We start from the raw sequence: 25,720 nt of genomic DNA, 5'->3' as shown, positions 1-25,720 counted from the left end.
CACTGATTGTGCCCTGCTGTTCCCTATAGCCAGGTTCTTCTCCATTCCCCTCTGCTGTCACGAATAAGTCTCCGGGAAACCTTTGCTGACTGTCTTTGTAAAATTAGCCCAGCATCTGTTTGACACTCACTCATTCGACATCACTTGCATTTCTTGAGTTTGTCCTAGTTATTTTTAGGGTTGATAAATTTATTTTCCAGCAGCAAAACAGAACATTTTTTAAGGTTTGGTTTGGGCAAGGATTTAGGGAATTCTTGTTCTCTAGGGAGCTAGCAGGTGTCTCACTGAGATGTGAACGTAGCCCTGGTTCCTTCAGCTGCAGGGTGCGTCCGGGCTTGGCCTCCTGGGCGCTTTCCAGCCTCCGTGCTCATGGATGCCTCTGAGGGGCATGGTAATCAGTCTGCTCACTCTTGTTCAGGAATCCAGAAAATGATTGCAGTGCTTGCAGAGGAAATCAACGGCTGCTACAATTAAGAAAGCCTTTCTCCGTCTGGCTGAGCTTGCTTTCTGCAGTGTAAGCCGTGGAGTTGCACAAACAGCGCCCGATGCTGCGGGGTACAGAGCAACACCAAGCTTCCAGTATAGTTCCTGCTGTCACAGGCTTGTCGGTCCTCCTGAACACTTAGCAAGTGGCCGATATCGGGTTTAAAAGTCTAATTGTTGATTAAGACGCAGATAAAAATGTTAGTATCCACTGTTTACTACTGTATTATTTTAATTGCAACTGGCCATGTATACTGCCTTGCTTGAAGACAAAGAAGCAATATCTGTCATTTGTATATTTTTTGTTGTTGTTCTAAAGAAAGCAGTTGTCAGACATGGTAGCACACCCTTTTAATCTCAGCACACAGGAGGCAGAGGCTTGTGGAATCTCTCTGAGTTTGAGGCCAGCCTGGTCTACATAGTGAGTTCCAGAACAGTCAGGGCTAAACAGAGAAACCCTGTCTCAAAAATCTAAAAGAAAAAAAAAAGAAAGAAGGAAAGAAAGAAAGAAGAAAAAGAGAAAGAAAACAGTCATATTCTATAGATAAAAATAATATAAATAAATGTTATTTTATACTGCCCCCAATTGACAAATATTTACTGTAGTGTAGAAAATTTAAAAAGCATAAAGAAACTTAAATTTTTCTGTCATCTTTGTCAATGAGAATCATTCTTAATAAAAATAAATGTGGGCTCTTATCACTTACGATCTGTATTTTCCAAAAATATATAGTCACTGTTCTATATCATAAACTATTTCCTTCAAATTAAGATATAATTTACTTTCCAAGTAATTCATACCTTAAAATCTTTTCTTTCTTTCTTTTTCATTAGAGCACAACTTCTGGTGAGTGTCCCATGATGCAGTACGGAGTAGGTCTGGGCAGGAATTGTGTACAGTCCACACAGACAGACTTTAGCTACACTCTGCTGGTCGTGTAACAGTTTCATTTCTGTGTTGTACAAGGCAGATTACCACTAACTACAGGACTGGAAGATCTGTCGCACCCTTCTGATCTCTGTGGGTACTACACACACATGATGCACAAACACTTGTAGGCAAAATACCTATGCACATATGAAAATAAAATAAATAATTTTTTTTTTTAAAGTTCACCATTCAGGGCATATCCGAGGCTTCAGTCTTCAGGGACATTTTCAAAGCCAGTGTCTTCAACCTTTATGTGCCTCCCAAGCTCTGGGTGCAGCTGCATTCCTGTGTCAGCTGTCCTGTCCATGGGAAGTAGCCAGGAATCCATCTCAGAAGCCCTGGAGGACCCAGATTTAGACCTACCCTGTGGCCTCCAACAGAGAGGCCATAACCGGATTCTTTTTTAAAACAGGGTCTCTTTATGTAGCCCTGGCTATCCTGGAATTTGAAATGTATACCAGGCTGGCCTGGACCTCACATAGATCCTCTTAACCCATATAATGTCTACCTATTTACCTTACTTTTTCAAGTTTAATTTTAAAAACATTTATTTATTTTATGTGAGTATGTATATGTGTGTAGGCACATGCACACCAGAGGATAACCCATTGGAACTGCTTCTCTCTGTCTACCAGATGGGTTCTGGGAATGGAACTCATGTGGCCAGACAAGCCTTATAACCCTGAATGCTAAGCCGTCTTGCTGACCCACCCTTTCAGTTTTTTCAATGATGCTCTGCAGTTAGCAGCGAACACATCTTCTGCTTATTTATTTGTAAACACCTTAGTGTTTTTTAGTGCACGAATATGTATGCATATATGAATGTTCATGTGTGAGTGAGTGCACATGCTTATGTATGGTGTGTACACATGAATATGGGAGCCAGAGAACGACTTTGGGTTTTATCCTCAGGAGTGCGGGTCACGTCTTCTGAGACAGGGTCTCTCATTAGTCCAGAGCTCACCAGGTAGGCTGGACTAGCTGGCCAGCAAGCCTCAGGGATCCTCCCGTCCTTGCCTCTCTAGTGCCAGAATTACAAGCTCTAGCCAGCATGCCTGGTATTCGCACGTTGGCTCAGGGATAAGACTCAGGTCCTCGTGCTTTTGAGGCAAGCACTTTACCGTGGAGCTATTGCTGAAAGTGGAATTGTTTTCTGGATGTATCAGGAGTTACTCCTGCAAGCGTATAGAAACACAATTGATTTGGGGCCTTATCTTGTTTTTTGTGAGCTTGCTGGGTCCTTCATTATCTTTGAGCTGTAGACGCCCCTTCTAAATCGTAGATACCCCTTCTAAATCATAGATATTCCCTTCTAAATCATAGAGACCCCTTCTATGTTGTAGATAACCCCTTCTATATCTTGCAAGGTCCCGTTATGTTAATAGAGATGGTTTTACCTTTCTGATCACCTCGGTGCCCTCTCTTTCCTTCTCTTGCTTAAATTCCCTGACTGAAGTCTCCTGTACAGTGTTGACTAGAAATCAGGAGAGCAGAGAAATTTGGTCTTGTTTCTGGCCTCAAGAGAAAAATTTTAGACTTTGACATTGTATGCAGTGTTGGTTGCGGGCCTTCTGTAGTTGCCTTTTGTTGTGCTGAGGAAATTCCCTTTCATTCCTAGTGGTTATATTTTTTTAATCATGAAAGTCTGTTGGGTTTTGTCAAGTGTTTTTTTCTGTATTTGTTGAAATGGTAGTGTGGGTTTTTTTCTTTTATTCTTTTAATGTGAGTTATGGTGTCTGATTCTCATTTGTGATATCAATCAAATTGCTGGTATAAATCTTTGGTCATGGCATAGCATCATTTGTATATATTGCTAGATTTAATTTGCTCTTGTTGAAGTACGGAGTTTGTTTTGCTCTTTTGATTCGTTTTTAGGTACTAAGGATTGAACCTAGGTCCTTGTGATTGCCTGGTGTCTTAGTTAGGGTTTCTATTGCTGTGAAGAAACACCTTGACCATGACAACATTTGTGAAGAAAAGACATTTAATTGGGGTGGCTTACAGTTCAGAGGTATAGTTCATTATCATCATGGTGTGACATGGTGGCATGCAGGTAGACGTGGTGCTGGAGAAGGAACTGAGAATCCTTTACCTTGACTTGTAAGCATCAGGAAGTGGTCTGAAACTCTGGGTGTGGCTTGAATGTACACCTCAAATCCTACCTCCACAATGATATACTTCCTCTGAGGCCACACCTCCTGACAGTGCCACCCCCTTTGGGGGCCATTTTCTTTCAAACCACCGTGCCGGGTAAATGTTCTATTACTGAGCTGTGTCCCCAGCAGAACTTCCAAGGACCCACCTCCAGGGACTCCAGTCAGGTTCTGTGCCCTAAAGGTTTCACACCATCCCAAAGTATCGCTACTAGCTGGGGACCATGTGCTCAAACACGGAGGACACTCACACTGAGTGATGATGTCGTAGCCTGCATTGTAGCTGCAGATAACTGAAGTGAAAGCGGAAAGTGTGTGTTTGCCCCATCTTGTCATTGGCTTTTACATTCTCTTTATAGTGGATTCTGCCTCTTTTTCCCAGGCCGTTTTCTTGGTGTTTACCATCACAGAATTTCTTGCATGTGTTCCCTACAGTGTCATTGTCCCTGTTGCAGCAGCTAGTGGGTACAGGGGTTGGCTGAGTCCGTATAGAGGCAAGGGGCACACAAGCCAGGTTTTATGAGGGTGGGTATATCATTTGGAAGCTCTCTGAGTTAAAAATTAAGTAGGAACCTATTTATTTAGGATGAACAAAGAAATCACAACACATTACTGAAGTCCCAGTGGTTAAGAGGCCTCTGAGATCTTTCAGTTGGCTCCTGGGAGCCTGCTTTGAAGAGCTTCCTGGTTCCCGACTTCCTCTCAACCTAGAACTCTACAAATAGCAGTACTCATGGGGTGCGGTGGGGTGTGGAGGGGGCTGAATCTTGAGGCCAGACTGGCTTTTTCTTTTGGTTCAGTATCTCAGGGTGTTTGTATTTGTGTGCCTTGTGGGTTGAAGTTCCCTTTTATTGCTAGCCAGCTGACATCTTTACGTGTTTCATTTTGGAGAAGTCTCAATTAAGTACGTGGGACTCAGTCAGAGAGAGATTTGATTTTGCATCACATATAGATGCGAACTTTGTAAGTGTGTGTGTTGTGGGGTGGGGGAGGGAGGGAGAGGCGTGGGGAGTAGAGCCCGCCTGCTTCCTGAGCAGGCCTTGCCCAAGTACTCGCTGAATGTGGTTTTCCTCCCAGGCAGCAACTGGCTCAGAATAGTGCAGAGGGCTTACTGACAGGCCAGCAGCTCCCAGGACGCTCGAGAAGCCGAGGGCTTTGCAGTAAGTATGAAACTGTTTATTTAAGACTGGGATGGAAAATCTTAGGAGACGGCTGTCTGGGGAAGAGGTCCTGCTGCACCCGTGGACCTGATGCCACTCACACAGCAGCATTGCATTTTTCTGTTGTGCGTGGACCACAGAAGCAAGCCCTGCATGCCTGCTTTGGGGGCTGAAAATGCATTTGAAACTCATATACTATCTTGGGAGGAACAGTCTTCTTGTGAGTCATTTTTTTTTAATTGTACAAACTCAGGATGATTCATGCTGAAGTTTCTGTGTAAAATTCTGCCGAGAAACCTTGTCTTGGGGTGCTAGTCACTAGAGATGCAGAGCACTCTCCTCGTGAGTGAGGAGATCAGGCCTGCTTGGTGTGTTCTATTGGATAGAAGTCTAAAGTCAAGTGGAGAAAAGCTAAGATTTTGGCCCACAGAAGGATCTAGAGTCATTCCCCTTGGAGGACAACAGCGTGTGGAGTGTGACCTTGAATCTAGCAGAGGGATAGAGTCCATCCCAGTGCTTGACAGCTGGGACAACTTTTGCTCTGGATCTGAAGTCTAGGTGGCCAATATCAAAGTAATGACAGCACAATAGTCCTGGCTATACTAGGAAGCTGTGTGTTCCGTGGTTTCTTCTGTGACCCTCTTCCCAGACCCTGCAGAAGACTGTCCGTACTCTGACATACCCTCCAAAGGAGCCTGGATTTCTATTCTTAGTTTCTACTGTTTTCTGGACATGCAGTTTGGGCTTTGATTTTCTTTTCCGGTCGACTCTTAACTTTTATTGGAATGACTTAGTTCAGTAACTCGGGGAGTTCGTATTGTCAGTTGTAAAATGTCAGCCTGCCAAGGTGAGGGTGCGCTCTGCAGCCTCTGCTGGCGTTCTCCTCCAGGGGCTCCGTCTGTCCCAGTGCACTTCCAGTCTCTACCCTCCCTGTGCCACACGGGGCTTCTTAGAGTAGCTGGGTTCCAGTTACTCTAGGTCCGGTTTCTAGGGCCTTCCCTTTGTCAAGCGAGTTACTGTCGAGTGCCATCTAGACAGAAGCCCCCAAGGCAGAGGAGAAAGCAAAATGAGCCACACTCCGTTTTCATTTAAAACTCTGGAATTGGAAATAATTCTTGCATGTGAGCTATTCTTTAAAAAAAAAATCTCTTTTTAGTTTTATTTTTCAAATGCTAAATGACAAAAGTGATATTTTGGAGTTCTCCCTGTGGAACAGGCAAAGCTGTCATGGGTTTCACAAGCGCTATTCTGTCCATTCATTGCTCACAGTAGCCCCAGAAGCAGCTGACTTTGTGAGGAGGTGGAGGCACAAGTAAGGTCAGGCAGCCGGGCAGACAGACAGACAGGTGATGGTGCAGTCAAAATGGGAAGTCTTGTCTTGACTTCCTGGTCCAGAGCTATGCTCTGATACAAGAGTTAGCAATTTGATGCTAGCAAAAACAGTGACTCACCTACACTCGGAGTCAACGTGACTATCTCAAAATTTCTACCTGTAAATGAGCATGAGAGTGTTTCAGGGTTGTGTGCTCTTATGGTTGTTTTAAATAATGCCTAACACCCTGTTTTGTGATTTTCAATAAATTATTCGATTTCTAAGAATTAGGTTTTTGTTTTGTTTTGTTTTGTTTTAAAGCCGGGTTATGCCTTTGATTCTGGAAAGCAGAGGCAGGTAGATCTCTGCGAGTTCTAGGCCAGCCAGGACTACATAGTGAGACTCTGTCTCAATAATCAATCTAACCAGTTAATTGGAAAAATAAAAAAATTTAAAACTAAAAAAAAGCATTGCTTCTCTTCTCTTATCTCTCTTCCTCTCCCTTCTACCCTGTCTTTTCCTCTCCCTCCCCCTCCCTTCTTTTCTTCATCCCTTCCGTTTCTCGAATTATAAATATCATTTCAGTAACTTTCTTTGATCAAAGAATGTTTCCCATGTTTATGGGTTATTTCTGTAAATTTGCCAGTGTTGGACATCACTGGGTCAAAGGGTGTGAACGCTTTGTATTTGTCTTGGGACCTGAACACAGAGCCTAGCGTGAAGCACGTGCTGTACCCCTGAGCTTCTTCAGACCTGGTGTGAGCTTTTAACGGCACCTGTACGTGCTTCTGGGTTACTCTCTCCCCACTGTGTGCGAGCATTTTGTTTTTAATGTCATCTCTTTGCCACCATGGGGAGAACAAGGTGAGAGGCAGAACACGCTTGACTGTTTTAAGGTCTTGAACCCATCTCGTTGCTGCTGATTTCTATGAGGTTTTAGGGGAATATATGTGATGGTTGATCTTGAATGACATCTTGGTCCGATGCAGGGTGCCTAAGATAAGGCAGACTCTAGGCGCTCTGTGAGGGCATTCCCACAGGTGAGTAGATGAGGGGTCAGTCTTCATCGATGCTTTCACCCACCCGTGGCTTCAGAATTGAGGAGACTCTGGCTTTGGTGGGAAGGTGGGAAGTGGCCCTAATTGGAGGTCTACAGTCCTGAGGTGTGCCTTGTTCAGTCCGCTTCCTGTCACCCTTGCCCTGGTTCCTTCATGAGAGGACCCACACACACACACACACCAACCCTGTTGTGGACTGAAACTTGCAGAGCCATGAGTGCAGAGAAAGAGAGAGCTTGCATCCTTAGGCTGTTTCTGTCAGACATTCGGTCCCACATGAGGTCTGGCATACTTTTGCCAGTTACTTTGCCAGCTCATTGTTACCCTTTTTTCATGGATCTGGAAAGATGCCAAGTGGTTGAGAGCATTTCTTGCCCCTGCTGAGGGCTCTGATTCAGTTCCCAGCACACACTCCAGGTAGCTCCCAGCTGCCTATAACAGCGGTTCCAGGGTATCTGACACTCTCTTCTGACCTCTGCAGACACCAGCACCCAAGTGTACATACCTACACACTCACACAAATATGCATAATCCAAGTCAAATAAATCTTAAAAATTGATTTTGGACTGGGTGGTAGTGGCGCATGACTTTAATCCCAGCACTCAGGAGGCAGAGGGCAGGCCAGTCTCTGTGAGTTCAAGACCAGCCTGGTCTACAGAGTAAGTTCCAGGACCAGCTCCAAAGCTACAGAGAAACCTTGTCTCAAAAAACAAAAAACAAACAAATAAACAAAAAAACAATTTGGGAGACCCTAAGGTGGTGGTGCATGTCTTTAATTTCAGCACCCGGGGAGGCAGAGGCAGAGGCAGAGGCAGAGACAGAGACAGAGACAGAGGCAGGTGGATCTCTAAATTAGAGACCAGCCTGGTCTACAGAGTGAGTTCCAGAAGAGCCAGAACTACACAGAGAAACCCTGTCTTGAATAACCAAAGGAAAAAAAAGGTAGATTCTTGTTTAGCCATATACAAGACCCTGGGTTTGACCCCTAAAACCCCTAAAATAAATAGTAAATAAATAAAATAAAAGTGAATTATTGGGAACACATGTGGCTATTTAGTATTTTTTCCACAGCTGAATCTGTCCTACTTTTTCTGAGTCTTCTCATTTACAGAATTTCTTCCCTTCTAGCATTTACTCTACTGGTTGATGTGGATGGTAGATTTAAGCTGACATTTAAAATAATACCGAACTGTTTTTCCACTATCATTTATAAGTAACCCCATGGTCTCTGATATATTTTTAAAGATTTTTATATCTGTGTATGTATATGTGTTTGTGGGGGGGTTATGCATATAAGTGCAGTACCTATAGAGGTCAGAAGAGGGTGTTGTCTCCCCTGAAGCTGTTATTACAAGTGGTAGTGATGTGGGTGCTGGGAGCCAAAATAGGAAACATGCTCTCTAACTTCACTTTTTAGTGTTTCATAATCTTTTTTGGTTTTGGTTTGGTTTGGTTTTTTGAGACAGGATTTCTCTATGTAGTCCTGGTTGCCCTGGAACTCATTCTGCAGATCAGCATGGCCTCAAACTCAGAGATCTACCTGCCTCTGCCTCCAGAGCGCTGGGATTTTATAATCATTTATATGTCTTCAGCATTTTCCATTGTAAAATTTGGAATAATCTGTGTGTGTGTGTGTGTGTGTGTGTGAGAGAGAGAGAGAGAGAGAGAGAGAGAGAGAGAGAGAGAGGATTCTGTCTCATTAGCACATCGTGGTGATTTATTCTTTCATGATATATAGGGAGAATGAAATGTGTAAAGTAACTGTCAAAATAAGAAACTTGATAAGGTGGATTTTTAGAGGTGAAGAAATAAAAACTCCATTTTCAAATATACATATGCATACATACACAGACAGTGTCTGGTGTATGTAAATGTATAGAGAATATGTAAAGTGTTAAGTGTATGTATATTGTATGCACAAATGTGAATTCTATATGTTTTATAGAGTCAAATGTGTAGTCCTTTTTTGCTTAAGAAACCCTTTTGTGTAATCTGGAGACTTCACACATTAGGAACTGCTGCACTGTGATTGTGTAGACAGCCTAGCAGTTGGCCGGGAGAAGTGTGTGCGGCACACTTGCTTCAAAGACTGTTGTGTAATGAAGATTCCCATGTATCAGAAAAAAATAAACAAGAAAAATGGGCAAAGTTTATAAACAGGTGATTCCTGGGGAAAATATAGCAGGCTAATAAGTACACGGTGTTCAGTCTTCCGGTGGGTGTGTTATGCAGCGCAATGCCATTTGGCAAAACACTGGCAACATGAATAATACCAATGACAAGAACATATGGAAGTGAAGATTATCAATCTTAACACCCCGGAACAAAAATTAGTGAAGTGACAAATTTATTTGACAAATTTATAAAATACATCAAAATGTAAAATATACGTAATGCACACCTTTGATTTTTCTTAGGAAATACCATGAACTTCTTGATTTGTCTTAGAAAATACCATGGTATCACAGGTCTTTAATCCTAGCCCTCTGGAGCAGGGACAGGCAGATCTCTGAGTTCAAGGGGAGCCTGGTCTACAGAGTAAGTTCCAGATCAGTCGTGGCTGTGTAGTGAGAGCCATCTCAAAAAGAAAAAGACAAGGCCATACATTTTGTGTGACTGTACATATGTGCGTGCGTGTGTGTGTGTGTGTGTGTGTGTGTGTGTGTGTGTGGGCGTGCGCATGCAGGTTCTTGTGAAGAGGCATCTGGAGGCCACAGGTTAGCATCAGGTATTTTCCTCAGTTGTGACACTATCTGTCACTGCCCCTGGAGGTCACTGATTTGACTAGCCTAGATGGCCAGCAAGCCCCAAAGAGCGGCGGATCTCTACCTCCTCAGCACTGGTATTCCAGACACATGCCGTCATGCCTGGGAGCTGGGATCTGAACTCTGGTCCCTGTGCTTGCATGGCAAGCACTTTACCGACTAGGCATATTCCTGCCCAAGACGGCACACTTTAAAGTAAGAACATACAGTGTGATCAAATCTGTGTTTAAATTCTTACTGTTGTGTTAAGAAACATAATTTGTTTTATCTATACGTACAAATTCGTTATAAAAAGCGCTAGATGCGTGAATACCAAGCTGTGTGTGGCGTTACCTCCAAAGAGGGTAAGGTCTGTTTCTCTTTGGAGTGGATATACATCAGTGTTGGAATTTCTTATGAGTCTGTATTTGTGTATTTATGCAACATAAATAGATAATCAGGAAATTTCTCAGACCCACAAGCGAGAAGATTCTTGGGAACAAGATCCCAGATGTGGAAGCCCAGAGCTGGGAAAGCAGATGACAGATTTTAACAGCAGTGAGAGTGTCTGGGAGGCAGTGGAAGCCTGAAGTAGCTTACAGAAGAAGCGAGGAGCTTGTGGAGGAAGCGGAACACCAAGTACTGGAGGAACCTTGGCGGGAGTTATGCCTGCTGGCCTCTTCCCTGCTCTGTCCCTGTTCTCAGGGTTAATGCAGTGACCACCTATGGAGCTCAGTGCAGCCCCCAGAGTCCCTGTGTTCTTTATCTCCTTGTTTAAAAGTTGCCACCCGAGGTTCAAAATAACCCTTCATGCAGCGTCTTAATCTGTTTTCTGTTGCTATAAGAGAAGATGGGACACCAAGTACTTTATATATTATAAAGCAGTTCTTGGCCTACAGCCTTGGAGCAAAAGTACAAGGTGTGTAGCCCCATGCGTTCAGCCTCCGCTGAGGGCTTTCTAGATAGGTTGCAACATGGTGGAGGGAGCTGGTGCGGTCCCAGAAGTATTATGTTAATTGCTTTTAAAGTGGGTACCTCTAACCACCTAACCATCTCCTATTAGACCCCACTTCTTTAAAAATTTGTTTTAAAATTCCTTTTTCCCTCCCTCTCTCCTTCCTCCCCACCCCCATCCATCCTTCTTTCCTTTTGGTTTTCTAGACAGAGTCTCACTGTGTAGTAGCTCTGGCTGGCCTGGAACTCACTTTGTAGACTAGGCTAGCCTTGAACTCATGTAAGTCTAACTGCCTCTGCTTCCCTAGTGCTAAGATTAAAGCCCTGGTCCCCAACCAGCCTTAATTCTTTAAACAAACAAACAACCGTGTCTTGAGCCCAACTTGTGCTGCTTACACACTCCTGTGTGGGGCCATTCACTGGAGCATAGTCAACACTTCAGAATCTCCTCACTGGGCTGAGTTATGCACCCCTTCCCCGCTCATGCCCAAATGTTGACTGGCTGGATCTCATGCTAGTCTGGTGCAGGCAACTGCAACTGCCGTGAACTCATCTGGAAGACACTGCTCTGCTTTGGTCTTCTCCAATCTCTGGCTCTTAGGGTCTTGCCACCCCTCTTCTGTGGTGATCCCGTTTGCGGATGAGCACTCCCTGACATTTATTCTCTACACTCTGGTTGGGTGTGGTCTTCTGCACTAACCATTATCTACCACACAGAGAAACTTTGGTGAGGTCTGGGAGCGGCACTAATATAGGGGTGTAAATTTGGAGGACAGTTTGAGTCTGTGTCCGCTAAGCAGAATTAGTGTAGTAGATTCACCTCGACAGGCCCTTCTTCTTAAAGGGTCCCCCAACTCAATGCCATCATACTGGGGACTAAACTTCTAGCACACAGACCTTTGAAGGATGCTTATAAACTGTAGCATCTAGTTAAATACGCAGCAGACACTGGTACCTGATCTGAAGCAGGTGGCATCGTGACCTGGGGAGATAAGGACATGCCGGAGATGCCAGCTGGGGGTTCTAGGCCATAAAGAAGGGACATACACACACTGAAGAGTCATATCAGCGATGTGAACGTAGCTGTGACGTCACCCTGAGGATGCAGGATGAGTCACAGGTGGAGGATCCTTTGCATATTGAGCTGTGGCTGTTCTGGGAAGCTCCTGCAGTGTCTGCATCTTCACTGGGGCCTCTCCCGGCCACCATTCCGTCCCTTTTCCCCTCCTGCTAATTCCACCACTCCAGTTCTTCCTGCTTCCTCTTTTCTTCTACTCCCACTTCAACCTTTTTTTTTCTCTAGGATGACAGAATTTAGTCATCAGCTCCTCTTCCCATGGTTGTCACCACTGCCAGCCACCAAGCTGTCTACAGTCCCCAAATCACCTTCCATTAGCAACAGACGGAAACACCGCGTTACTGTGTGAGAAACAAGGAGAGTGCGATGAAAGCCAAGTGTAACAATTCAGATTTAAACGCCCTGTTGGGAAGGCTGAAGGCAGAGTGGGTTTGGTCACAGAGCCGCTGTTTATAGGGAGGAAGGAAACTTATCAGGCTGAGGCATTAATGAGCAGAAACCATGCTGTTAGTCAGCTCTGTACGAAGGCTGTCCGAGAGATGAGAGAGACTTGGAGAGATGTACTTTTGGGGGGTGATTCTGAGAGTGTGTGAGGTAAGTCAGCAATGTTTTATATCTTGGGGAGCAGGGGCTCCCCCGAGGCAGGTCTGTGTGGAAATCATACCTGGTTGCTGCAGTAACGGCCTTCTCATGAGAAGAACTGTGAGGGCCTGAAATAGGCAGCCCTGCTTCAGAAGAATGAGCCACAGATGGCCTTTCCCACGTCCCCTAGGGGAGGGGAAGTAAGGGCAGGTTAAAGAATGGGGTGCTGGGAGATGCTCTTAGGGTATAAGTGTTCACTGAGTCCAGCATTGTGAGGATCTCTGGGGTACTCAGGCCTCCAAGGAACTTCGTCTTTTTTTCTGATGAGGTAAAGTAAATCCTTCTGGCTTTATATGGTACAGGGAGCCTTGGTAGAGTGAGTCGCCATGGGAAATGCCGTACAGCAGCTTCAGAGGACCAGCTTGTGCTGTGTGATTTGATGGTCTCCTAGACTGTTCCTGGGGAGGGCTGCGTCCGCCCGGAGGGACCGGGATAGATGAAGAGGTCAGCATGGCCCTCCTGAGGTCCACCAGCAGCCCTGAGTCCCACCCACAGTCTTCCCTCCTCTGGCTTTGGTGTCTCCATTCCTAAGATGTTATACTTCCTCCCCTCAATGTCACCACCACAATGTCACCCAGAGTCTTCCCCTCCTGATTTGGGTGTGCCCCTTCTTGGGTAGGCGTTTCCCCTTTTTTTGCAATCTGTATTTCTGTTCTCTGTGTTGGACCATGAACCCAGGTGGGAAGGTAGGGTTGATGTTGCTTGTCCTTGTGCCGGTGTCTGTGGTACATGAGGTGGTCCCAGAAATGCTTGTTAGACAGGTGAAAGAATGAAGCCGTGCAGCTCTTGTGTTTTTCTGGGGCCTGACTTTCCGTCTCCCGTGTACCAAAGCCCAGGAAATGATAGGAGCCCATTTGCCTTCATCTGCCTCCCATCTCTTAGGACACATGGAAATTATAGAAAGTTGCTACTGTGCCTGGCTCTACCTGGGTTCTGGAGATTCGAACTCAGGTCTTCACACTTGCATAGCAAGCAGTTTATCCACTGAGCAATCTACCCAGAACTGAGTGTTTTAAAATCTAACCACTGGCCTTCTGTATATATTCTTTTTTTTCCTTTGAGATGAGCTCTCTCTCTATAGCCCTGGCTGTCCTGGAACTCACTCTTTAGCACAGGCTGGCCTCTGCCTCCCAATACTTCTTTTGAGAAGTATTTCTTCAGGTCTTTTGTCTGTTGTTTAATCAGATTGTTTGGTGTTTGTTTCGAAGTTGAATTGAGTTCCTCGTGTGTGCCAGATGTTAATGCCTTCTTGGAGTATTTTATGTTCATTAGTTTTCAAATATTTTCTTCTGCACTGTAGGTTGTAGGTTGTCTCTCTACTTTTTTTTTTTTAAAAAGATTTATTTATTTATTTTATGTGCATTGATGTTTTGCCTGTCTATGCTCTATATGAGGGTGTCAGATTACCTGGAACTGGAGTTACAGTCAGTGGTGAGTCACCACGTAGGTGCTGGGAATTGAACCTGGGTCCTCTGGAAGAACAGCCGATGCTCTTCACTGCTGAGCCATCTCTCCAGCCCCCATCTTTTTACTTCTGATTGTTTTATTTTCAGTTTGTTCTTTCTTACCAGCTGGCCTGTTATATGGTGGTGGATTTTGAACCATGGCTCCTATAAATGCTAGGTATTTTCTCTACCACTGAGGCATTTCATTTCATTCCTTTTAATTGGTGGATATGCCGGTCTCTCTATCTACATACCCCAAAGGGTAACATGGTTATTTCTGGAGTTCAATGATATGAACCAAGCATCTCTGGACATTAGCATTGCCAAGAACATTTGTTTGAATGAGAATTTATTTCTCTAAGTAAGCACCAAGGAGTGGGTTCCTGGGTTCCATGTCAGGATACAGTTTTTACGAAACTGCCTCATTGTTTTACAGAAGGACTTTCCCTTTACATGGGCATCAGATTAGGAGCTGTGGCTGCTTCGTGGCTTTGCCAGCATTAGTATCTTTTTCCTTTTGTTTTCTGTTTGTTTGCCCATCTAATAGCTGCATTATGATGGTGTCGGTTTGCACTCTCCTATCAGTCCATGTCTGCCCTTGGATGTGAGTTCCTCCATTTCTACTAGGAGGATGAGCGGTGGCCAGCAGCCGCACTGCCTTGTGCTTCCTCGATGACTAGTGACGTTCAGCGTCTTTCCTGTGTCCCTTTGCCATTCGGGTATGTTTGTTGCAGCCCAGCCATAGTGGCACATGCCTTTAACCCTAGCACTTAGGAGGCAGAGGCAGGAGGATCTCTGTGAGTTTAAGGCCAGCCTGGTCTACATACAGCTAGAGTTCCAGGACAGCCAGGGCTACACAGAGAGACCCTGTCTCAAAAACAAAAAGCAAACAAGCAAACAAACAAAACCCGAACCAGATATGTCCGTCACTGAGGTGCTTCTCTATATTTTGATCACGTTTTCTTGAACTGTGCACATTGCTGTTATTCTTATGATTTTTTTTTTTATAATTGAGTTTCATGAGCTCTTTGTGAACCTAAAACTCAAGTGCTTTCTGGGTTTGTGTTTTCTTGTGGAGTGGCTTTTAGTTTCTTGGCAGCATCTTTTGAAGAACAGAAGTTTGTACTTGATAAATTCCAATCTGTGAGGGTTTTTGTTTTAGGTTTTTTTTTTTTTTTGGTATTTTGAGACAGGGTCTCATGTAGTCCATGTAGTTGGCCTCACTATGTGGCCAATGTAACCTTGGATTCTTGGTCCTCCTTGTCTCCACTGTCTGGGCACTAAGAGGGTCCTAGATTTATTTTATGGATTATGTAATTGGCCTTACACCAAAGGAACCTTTGTCTACCTCCTGGTCACAAAGATTACCTCCTGTTCTCAGACATTTTTTGGTCTTAGATTTCAAGTTTTAGTCTGTTATCTGTCTTTAAAATGTACCGTGGAGCAGAAGCTGGGCCCAGGCAGGCTGCACTATCCAAGAGGCCTTCCCCGCAGGGCATCTGGGCCGTGGGTGGGGACCTTCCTGAGGTGAAAGGAGAGCTGGGGAGCTTGGGAACAGCGCTGTTAGGACTGGCTGTCTAAGCATGGCTCCCCAGAGAGGGGAGTTAAGAAGAGGATGCATAGAAGGGAAGCCCGTTGTTCTAGGGTTTAAGAGGTCTTAGGGAAGCCTCGGTCTGGGTGATGGTGTCCCTGCAACTGTCTGTGTGCCAAGAGGCCGGCAGAAGGAGACAGAAGGGAACCAGGGCCACATATGGACCACTCAGTGTCTCCTGTCCTGAAATAAAGAAGAGCTGGGTGGCTTCAGGATAGACCATGTCCTGCCCGTTGAAGGTTCGGTGTGATCCTATCATAACAGGAAGCTGGGCTCTTACATAACTGTTTGCGTCCCACCGTCCTGGGCACAGATTACATAGCTGATCACTGTACTTGCTGTCCCCGGAGAATTACTTTTGGGGACTGTGCAAAGAGTGGGTTGCGACCAGGTAATCCTAGGAGCAGCCGACAAAATTATCCCTCAGCGTGTGGGTTTTATGTGTATTTAAAACCCAATCTGAGAAGCATTGATGCTGAGATGGGGCACAGTGAAGCCACTGAATCCATTAACCCTGCAAAGCACAGCGGTTCTTTCATTAGCCAGCTGGCACTCCAGGAAGATAGCTAAAGCCTGCGGGTTAGGAAAGAGAAATTCAGAAGTGCGAGAACAAAAAAGAAATAGCTGCCTTGCTGATTTCACTTAATCCGGCAACAATAAAGAAATCCAGGACTCAGTGCTCTGAGCAAGGGCAACCACCCACAGACCTATGCGTGTGTGAGGACTAGACTTCCACTCTTCACCAGGGAATGGTGGGTGTGCTCCGAACTTGGGGCACCATGGTTACAATGTAGCTGTAAATTAGGTCCCACGATCCTCTATGTCCTTAGAAACTTCAGCTATATTCTGCCTTCCCTTGGTGTTCAAGGTTGATCCCGGGAGTGATGTTAATTACTACCCGGGCTTCAGGTGCCTTCTGTTCCAGCCAGCACACTTCCTGGGGTTGCTACTGTCTGTGTCCGCTGCACCCAAGGCCTCTGCTGTTCACAGTCCTGCAGGCAGCTCCACGGCTTTGGGGACCAGAGATGGGAGCCAGCCCCTGGCACATTACCTCCACCACTTGGGCAATGCCACTGCTGCCATAATGCTCCTTTGTAGCTTCAAGGTGTTGGAACCAAGTTGTCAAGGGGTCCCAGCATGCACGGGGATCACGGTGGGAGAACATTGGCTCTCCTTAGGAAACAGCTCGCTCAGTATCTTGTAACCCAGTTCATACCTCCCTTTCTAGTCCCAGACTGACAGCACTCCCAAGAAGCCTTGCAGCCTCACCTGGCCAGACAGACTCCTTGACACCCGGGCCACAGCATTCCATGCAGTGGGGGTTCACCTGAGCCCCTCTGTATTGAGCTCTTCAAGCTTACAGGGCCTTGGGCTGTGTTGCCGAATACAGAAATGACACTGAAGATTCTTTTCCACCTGATCAGAGGCCTTCGTGACTGTGCCAGAGACTGTAGGGCTCTGAAGGCTTCAGGTCAAAGACATGGCCATCCTGGAGCTGGAGGCAAGAGGAGCCAAAGGCCAGCCTTGTCCTTTTCTCTTACAGTTCTGAGTTTTACTGTGCTCAGCATTTACTCCTTCAGTTGCCTGTCTCCTCCTGGTGCCCGCTCTCGCATGGGTTCATACGTGTGACTGCACACGCACAGGGTCAGCAATCAAGTTAGCCTGGGCATTTGTTCAGTGAACTTCCTCCCTGGTGTTCTCTGCCTGCACTTGGTGTTGGGTAAGGATGAGTGCGGAGGGTGGCAGAGCTGGTGTGTCTCCAGGGGGAAGAGAAGATAATCGTGGTTAAAGCATCAGAGTAAATGAACCATCTGAGGATGTCCCGTCATGTGACCTGCAGAGCTTACTGTCTAGGTAGCGTGTTCCTAGGTAGCAACAAGCTGACACCAGCTCTCTGAATCTGCAGGGGTTATAGCTGGGTGTAGTGGCAGACAGCTGTAATCCCAGTATTCCAGAGGCAGGAAGGCATCCATCCGTCCGTCCATCCATCCGTCCATCCATCCATCCATCCATCCATCCATCCATCTATTTATCTATCTACAGTCTCACTATATAACCTTGGCTGGCTTATAACTCAGAGATTTCCCTTGCCTCCTTAGTGCTGGGAATAAAGGCATGGGCCACCATGCCCTGAGGTGACAGTGATCTTGAGGTCAGTATGCTATAACAACAACAACAACAACACAGAATGGGTGTGGGTTGGATGCTTCTACAGTGCCTGCTTCAATTCTGAGGGCAGTCTCGATGATTTTTGTGAACTCTCTTGTGACTTTCCTCTGCAATATATGCAGCATGGGGCAGGCATGGGGCTTGAGGGCTGCCCGTCCCGGGTTTGTGGAACTGGTGTCGGAACTGATGTTGGCTTCTCTACTGATGTCTTCCCATGGTCAGAGAGGCAGTGGGGAAAGACAAGGCGGTGGATGTGTGATGCCGTGGCAGTCGTGGGATCGGACGCTATCAGAAGTTCTCCGAACTTGTGATGCTCAAGCAGTGCTACCAGAGTGCAGCTGTGGATGCTTCGCAGGAGACAGGCGAGGCCTGTCTGGTCAGCCTTTGTGGGGATACCAGCCTGTTCTAGCCATGCTAAACATGTAGCAATTATTCCAAAACATATCCAGCTAGCATGCTGAATACACATGCTTAAGAACCCACCACAAGGGAAAACATCTCATTCTGGAAAAGAAACTAGCCCTTTCTTATTGTTTCCAGTAATTCTGAATGTTAGAGATTTTTTTTTTCATGAGGTCAAAAGGTACCTAAGTGTCCAATTGTGCGTGGAAAAATAAGGGACCGGGGTTAGCTATCGGCAAGCTTTCCATTTTAATTTGTGTGGTAATTTTTAGTGTAGATGTGGGATATAAAGCATTAATGCAAGTCAGAATGTTTGGATGAATGCATTTCAACTCTGTAACAATTATAATTAAATATGTTAATTATATTAAATTTTTCTGGACAATGCCAACATTTAAAATAAAAAACCACAAAATTAATTTTCATTCTTCCTTTCCTTTCCTTTTTTTGGGGGGGGGCAGGATCTCACTATGTTCTGGCTGTCCTGGAACTCTCTTTGTAGATCAGGCTGGCCTCAAACTCACAGAGATCCACCTGCCTCTGCCTCCCGAGTCCTGGGATTAAAGGCGTGCGCCACCATCACCTGGCTCTTTTTTCTTTTCCCGTCAATAAGAAATTTACTTGAAGCCAAACTTGGTGGTGCACACCTTTAATCCCAGCACTCAGGAGGCAGAGGCAGGTCAATTTCTGTGAGTTCGAGGCCAGCCTGGTCTACAAGAGCTAATTCCAGGACAGGCTCCAAAGCCACAGAGAAATCCTGTCTCAAACCTCCCCCTGCAAATAAAAGAAAAAATAGTGGATGTGGTGAGGGAGGGTGGCTTTGCCCCTCATAGATGTGGGGCTCTTGTCACATAGGGGTTACATTCAGCTGTGCAGTGGACAAGGTTTGTCCCCTCTCTCTTGATTGTCAGTAGTAGTTCAGATGAAGATGAAGGGCTCAGGGTTTTTCTGGGTGGGGTGGTGTGCCTTAAAGTCCTTACATTGTCGCTGAGAGGAAACTCTGGAAAATGAGCCAGAATTGGCCTGTCGTCTTAGAAGCTGGGCCTCTTGTCCCAGTTTACACGGGGGTCTCAGGAGCAAGGAAAGTGTGGATACAGTACCCAGTCACAGACCTTTGAGGTCTTAGTTCCATAAACCTTTGGTTACCACCAGTCCTCACATTTGGAAACATCTTCTTAGATACATTCATTCATTATATTTCTATTAAGACATCTGGTCGTTACCACCACAAACTGGACCAGCAAGATTGCTTAGTAGGCGGACACCTGCAGCCAGACCTGAGAACCTGAGTTCAGTCCCTGAGATCCGCACGGTGGAAGCAGAGGATAGATCCCTGCAAGTTGTCCTCTGACCTCCACACATGCACTGTGGCATGCACGTACATAAACGACAGATAAAAATGTCATTTTAAAAAGAGTGTTTAAAACCCTATAAACTGTAGATCATTGTTGCAATGATTAGGAACAGTGAATTATTTTAAAGATTTGGCATTGGATAACTTTAGGAACTATTTTCTTTAAGTGTTTTTTATTCCATTTGTATTTGTGTGTGTGTGTGTGTGTGTGTGTGTGTGTGTGTGTGTGTGTGGTGGGAGGCAGCACAGACTGTGGTATACCTGTGAAGGTTGGAGGTCAACTGTGGGGAGTTGGTTCTCCTCATGCATCATGTGGGATCCAGGGATCAAATTCAGGTGGTCAGGCTTGGTGGGAAGTGTCCTTGCCCGCTGAGCCACCTTGTCAATATAAGTCAATGAAAGGTTTATGATAAACATGGCTGTGCATCAACATGACTATTACTGCTGCCGAAGGTACCAGAACACTCCATAGCTCTAGCAATGGCATTCTCGTGCTGAGAGCAGTGCGGGGCCTTTCTCTGGGTGATTGTCTAGAGACAACTATCTTTTAGAAGAGGCGTGCTCCTGTGTTCTAGTTCTGCTTTGTACTTACCCATTAATTCAGCACCAGCTTAGTGACCCTATTCCATTGCAGGGCCTGTGTGCCTTCTGGGAGCTTGAGAGCTGAATGGGCTCAAGAGCAGGCAGCCGTTCACCTGCACACCCTCTTTTAGGTGGTGATTGTGTGGTCCTATTACTTTTGGGTCCGTGGCAGCTCAGCCCAGCACGAGGCAGAGGGAACTGCCCATTTAGTGTCCGGGAAGCAGAGAGAGAGAGGAGGGAGGGCCTGAAGTCCGATGTCTCCATCTAGGACATGTTCCCAGTGACTTGGTTTTTCAGAAAGGTTTCACCAGGTCCCATTAGGAACACAGACTGGAGACCAAGTCTTTAGCATACAAACCTTTCCTGTTCATTCGTAACCGGAGATTAGCACCATGTGATGGGGGAGGCAGTGAGAGGTGATCAATGACAGGTAACGGATGGCCGCACTAGTCATGGTTTGTCAGTAAAGGCTTTGAAGAGATAAACTGGGGACTGTCAGCTGGGTGGGAGCACTATGCTAGAACCTCTCAGAGGAAGTGTTCTTAAAACAGAGACAGGGGGGCTGGAGAGATGGCTCAGTGGTTAAGAGCACTGACTGCTCTTGCAGAGGACCCGGGTTCAATTCCCAGCACCCACATGATAACTCACAACTGTCTGAAGATCCAGTTGTAGGGGATCTGACACCTTCACACCAATGCACATAAAATAAAAAAAAGTTAAAAAAAAAAAAAAAAACAGAGACAGGACCCAGGATGAGCAGCCCCGAAATGTGAGCATCTGGGAGAAATTCACAGAGAGAGAGAGAGCAGCAGGAACAGGGGGAGTAGCAGGCACAGGGGGAGAAACAGGAATAGAGGGAGCAGCAGACACAGAGAGAGCAGCAGACACAAAGAGAGCAGCAGGAACAGGGGGAGAAGCAGGAACAGGGGAGGAGCAGGCACAGAGGGAGCAGCAGGAACAGGGGGAGAAGCAGGAACAGGGGGAGAAGGAGGCACAGAGGGAGCAGCAGGAACAGGGGAGGAGCAGGCACAGAGGGAACAACAGGCACGGGGGAGAAGGAGGCACAGAGAGAGCAGCAGGTACAGGGGGAGGAGCAGGCACAGAGGGAACAACAGGCATGGAGGGCAGCAGGACAGAGGGAGCAGCTGGCACAGGGGGAGAAGCAGGAACAGAGGGAGCAGCAGGCACATAGTTCGCTAAGAGAGAGCAGATGTGTCAAGGAGCTGAACAACTTGTTTGGTTGAAGTGGAGTGAGCAGGAGCCAAAGTAGAGAGCTGGACATGGCCTGAGATCATGGGGGTCATGCTACTTGACTTGGCTTTTTATTCCAAATGCAATGAGAAGTGAGGGGCTAGTATATTCTGTGTAGGATGTGACACAATGTATTTTGTGGGGTGTGTGTTGTGTGTTTCTTGGCTGGGGTTTGAACCCAGGGTCTTGGGTGTGTGTGGTAAGCACACACTCTACTGATGAACAACATCCCTTGTGAGCTATGCTGTATTTTCCTTTCCTGTGACAAAACACATGAGATAAACAAAGAGAGCATGCTGGGCCATTTTATGTCATCTTGACACAGGCTAGAGTCATCTGAGAGGATGGAGCCCCAACTGAGAAAATGCCCCCATACGATTGGGTTGCCCACCAGACGGTGGCAGTGATGGTGCTCTACAGAGGGAGTTCCAGGACAGCCAGGGCTACACAGAGAAACCCTGTCTCAAAAGACAAAAACAAACAACCAAAAACAAAACAAAACAACAAAAGATTGCTCTGCAGGCAAGCCTGTAGGACATTTTCTTTATTAGTGACTGATGTGGGAGGGCCCAGGTCATTGTGGGTGATGCTATCCTTAGGCTGGTGATCCTGGGTTCTACAAGTAAGCAGGCTGAGCAAGCTGTGAGGAGAAAGCCAGTAAGCAGCACCCCTCCATTGCCTCCACATCTATCAACTCCCGCCTCCAGGTCCCTACCCTCTCTGCGTTCCCGCCCTGACAACAAAGCCTCAGCAATGGACAGTCTTCTGGAAGTGTGAGCTAAAATGAACCCCTTCCTCCCCACGCTGTTTTGGTCTTGGTATTTCATCCCAGCGACCGTGACCCTAACTTGGACACCAAGCAAAAGTTTATTTTGGGTCACAGTGTCAGAGATTCCAAGCATGGTTGCTTGGCTAAATTGCTTTTGGCAGAGCACCATGGTGCTGGGCGTGTGTGTCGGGGAGGCCCTGGCACTTGCTGGCTTCCTCCTCTTTTCATTTCTGTGGCATCAGGCTTCCAACCTATTGGATGGTGCCACCCGCACAGAATGGTCTCCCTCGTTAGTGTTCCCACATGTCCCCTGTGTCTGGAAATGCCCTCATACACAAAAACACCCCTTAATTACCCAGTAAAGGTTTTTGTTGTCTGTTGGTTTGTTTGGTTTAGCTTGGTTTTTGTTTTGCTTTTGTAGTGCTGGGACTTGAGCTCAGGGTCTTGTACATGCCACACAAGCAGTCTTCACCTGAGCTGCACCCTCAGCCCCATCAACCTTTTTGCTGTAATACCCAGAATGGACGAAGATGGTGAAGGAGGAGGAACCGTGGCCCAGGCTTAGGTGCATAGTGGAAGGTGGCACTGCCTGGCGTGCCCCGGGGAGTTAGCAGCCTTCTTATTCCTTAGCTCTGATGTGTAAACTGTAGATGTCAGTGGCTGCCTGGCAAGGGAGTCAGGAACATGAGAGGCAGTAAGAGGAATTGCTGCTCATTGCGCTGGCTCGCGGTATTGGCAAACACCAGCTTAAAAGTAAGGAGAAACGAAGGGTTTTTAAGAGGAAGTGACTGACCCCAAGTGAACCTGTAGAAGTCTGGCAGGGATACAAGGAGGGGCGAGTGGGGTGTTGGCACAGGTTTCTGCTGGGTACAAAGGCCTGATCTGCCCATGCGTAACTGTGGATTTGAGAAATGAGACCCTAGGGTGGAGTTCAAAATGATGCCGAAGGTTGAAGCTGGATGACTCAAAGAAAGATGGTGCTGAAGACAGATGGGGAAGTGGGGGTGAGACTGGTTATGAGGCTCTATCTATCTGCTCAGGACTCTGCCGAAGCTTGTAAACAGGCAGTCTCCACGAGGATGCCCTCTGGGTAGGCTTGCAGATCTGTTGGGCAGGTGGGTAATGGGACAGACTGCCTAGGAGCCCTGAGGAGCCCATTGAGGCTGGAGAAACAGATTCTAGCAGTGAGATTGAGCTCACTTTGGAAGGTAGTGTTTAAGGGAGCCAGCCAAGAGAGCTGGGCGGGTGTCCTCGGTTTCCTGTGTTTGTGCCATGCAAGGCCACCAGAGACACTGGGCTCACAGTCCAGCTTCACTGGTACCCTGTGCGGAGGGGAGAAGTGGTTCTTCCCCAGCTGCATCCTCTGCATCTTCTGGATCCTGGTCCAGTTCTCTCAGGACCCTAGCTGCCTCTTCCACCGCCCCTGCAGGCTGGAGGCGCCAAGGCTAATAGCCCCGGGGTTCTAAAAACCCTGCCATGCCCTCATTCCTCTCAACTCAGTTTCCCAGCAGACATTTCAGGCAGAGGTGGAGGCCTGCACCAGATGCCCCAAACCAGGACGGAACAAATATGACTCAGGACGCTTCAGCCTGAATAAGCATGAAAGCCTTCGGCTCCCTCTCTTCTTCTCACTTTGTTCCTCTGCCACGTGTTCTTTAAAGCTGTTCCCAAAGAGAGGGCTCTTGAGGGATTCAGTTTCCATCTCCTTTTCCTACAACTTTGTTTCACTCACTTCGAGTCTCTGATGTGAAGCCACAGGATAAGTAAGGAAATAACTGCCCATTAGTGGTCGCCGCACTCTCCGGGCTGCCAGCGTGGTTTGGCTTTGGAGCAGAAGTTCACCCTAGACTCGTAGTTCAGAGCACTTGATCTCAACATAGCCGCAGATTATGGCCTCCTCCACTGCCTGCATTTCATATTCATGACTGCCCCCGCCCTGGCTTCTCACTCCTGGTTATGCCCCGTCTCTGTTGCTTTGCGTCCCGCCCTTGGCAGAGCGCCGTGACTTCCCGACGGCATTTCTTTGCAGTCTGTGATACGCCAGTGCTTCAGTTGCTCCTCTGTAGCTCTTGTCTGCCGATGGGACCAGTGAGCCCTGGTTTTCAGCATCTCTTCTGATGCTGTGTGAAAAGCTTTTCTTTTCCCTGCTGACCACGAAGGAATTTGAGCCTGTTGGGATGATTTCTTTCATCTCCAAGCCACAGGAAGTAATCATTTTGGAAGCATTTCCTGTGACCATCACTGAAGTCTGAGGGCAGTTCACAGTGCTGTGTTCCACGGGAAGCTCAGCAGGTGCCTGTCCAAGACCCTGCAACCCCGACACTGCTTCTTCCCCTACAGCATCACTGATGTTTTGACCTAGGTGCTTCATGGTCATGTGATTCCTTTGGTGGGTAGAATGCCCAGTGGCACCTCCAGCCTCAGGCAGTAGCACCCCAAGATGCCTTGGTAAATGCCTTGTGTCCCCTGGGGGCAGAGTTATCTCAGGCCTGGAACTGGCCCATCCAAATGTCTGGAGCAAACTTAATACAGTCCTAATAGTCTTTGGCTAGATATTTTCAGCATGTTGAGCCCTGGCGCTGCACTTCCTGCCGGGTCCCATGGTAATTGAGCTATGTGCAAATTCCTATTTTCTTAGCTCTCCAGATTGAATGCTTTAGCTTTCTGCTTCCGACTGCTCATTGTGTTTGCCGCTGAGACCTGAGCCCCTCCCACTCTTGGAGACTCGTTCTTTTCTGTTCATCCAGAATGCTTCCCCGGTCGCCTTCCAGATTTCTTGCCTTAAAAGGGAAATAAAGATAAGGCCCCCAGCACAGGCCGGGAAGACCACAGTTCCTCGGCTTTGCGGAGCACAGCCCCTTTTTGTATTCCTCTGTGTGTGCCCTCTCCTCCCCCTCCCTTTCCTCTTCTTCACTACTTTATGCTGGGCGGTTCATGGGCGCCAGTTTAAATGTAAGTCATACACTCTTCTGAACAGGAATGAAGCTTGGCATCAAAATAAAATGCTTGAAATTTGAAAAAGAAAACACCCTGGGAAGACCCTCCCTCCATACCCTTCTTCCAGCTCCCATCCCTTCTCTCAAATGAATTCTCAAATTCAACGGTAATTCCTTAATTGATCTGACCCTTTGTATTGTTTATGATGAGGTTAAGGAGTCAGAGAATTAAGGCTAGAAACTCTTGTCTTCCTTCTGGCTACCCCGTGCTTGGCTAGAGGTCACCCATTTCTTTTTCTGTTACTAATTCACATCCAGGAGAGAGCCATTACTCAGCGAGTCTGCCCACATGTGTTTATCTTGCGGCAGCCCAGATTTTCTACAACCAAACCTAAGACTGTAAGGCATCTGCCTCAGTGTTTATTTTCCCCTCTACTTCTCCATGCCCGTATTTCCAAACGAAAACAGGCTGTTCAGTGAACAGAAAGAACACGTGCCCGGTATGCCCCGCAGCCCCCTGACCTGAAGATTTAATTGATCAGTGGCTGTGTATTGTCAAGCTAATAAACAGTGGCTGATTGACATAGTTGACAGAAGACAGCTAGTATTTGTGAAGGGTCTTCCGCGTGCCCTGCATGTGATGTACGCCTTTAGTCCTTCACTGTTTGTGCCATCACTGCTTGGAACGCCATCTGGTATTAGGAGG

The 25,720-nt window shown here is 46.7% G+C and overlaps 1 protein-coding gene across 5 annotated transcripts in view; it reads left to right on the top strand.

Annotated features, from left to right (window-relative positions):
* The window catches only part of Specc1 (sperm antigen with calponin homology and coiled-coil domains 1), a 261,433-nt gene that overhangs the window by 43,527 nt on the left and 192,186 nt on the right, over positions 1-25,720 (top strand). For 3 of the 5 annotated variants that reach the window (XM_048448186.3, XM_048448187.3, XM_048448192.3), the window contains one exon: positions 4,645-4,727. The exons of 1 other annotated variant lie outside the window; for it this stretch is intronic. The gene's annotated coding sequence lies outside the window, so the exon portion shown is untranslated. Of the gene's footprint in view, positions 1-4,644; positions 4,728-12,329; positions 12,468-25,720 lie in introns of those variants that run through there. One more of the 5 variants, XM_048448189.3, reaches the window with a different exon arrangement.

The sequence above is a fragment of the Myodes glareolus genome, chromosome 9, assembly GCF_982192425.1.
Source record: "Myodes glareolus chromosome 9, mMyoGla1.1, whole genome shotgun sequence".
Lineage (NCBI taxonomy): Eukaryota > Metazoa > Chordata > Mammalia > Rodentia > Cricetidae > Myodes > Myodes glareolus.
Note: the sequence above shows the minus strand (reverse complement) of the source record. Positions and strands in the feature narration are given on the sequence as shown.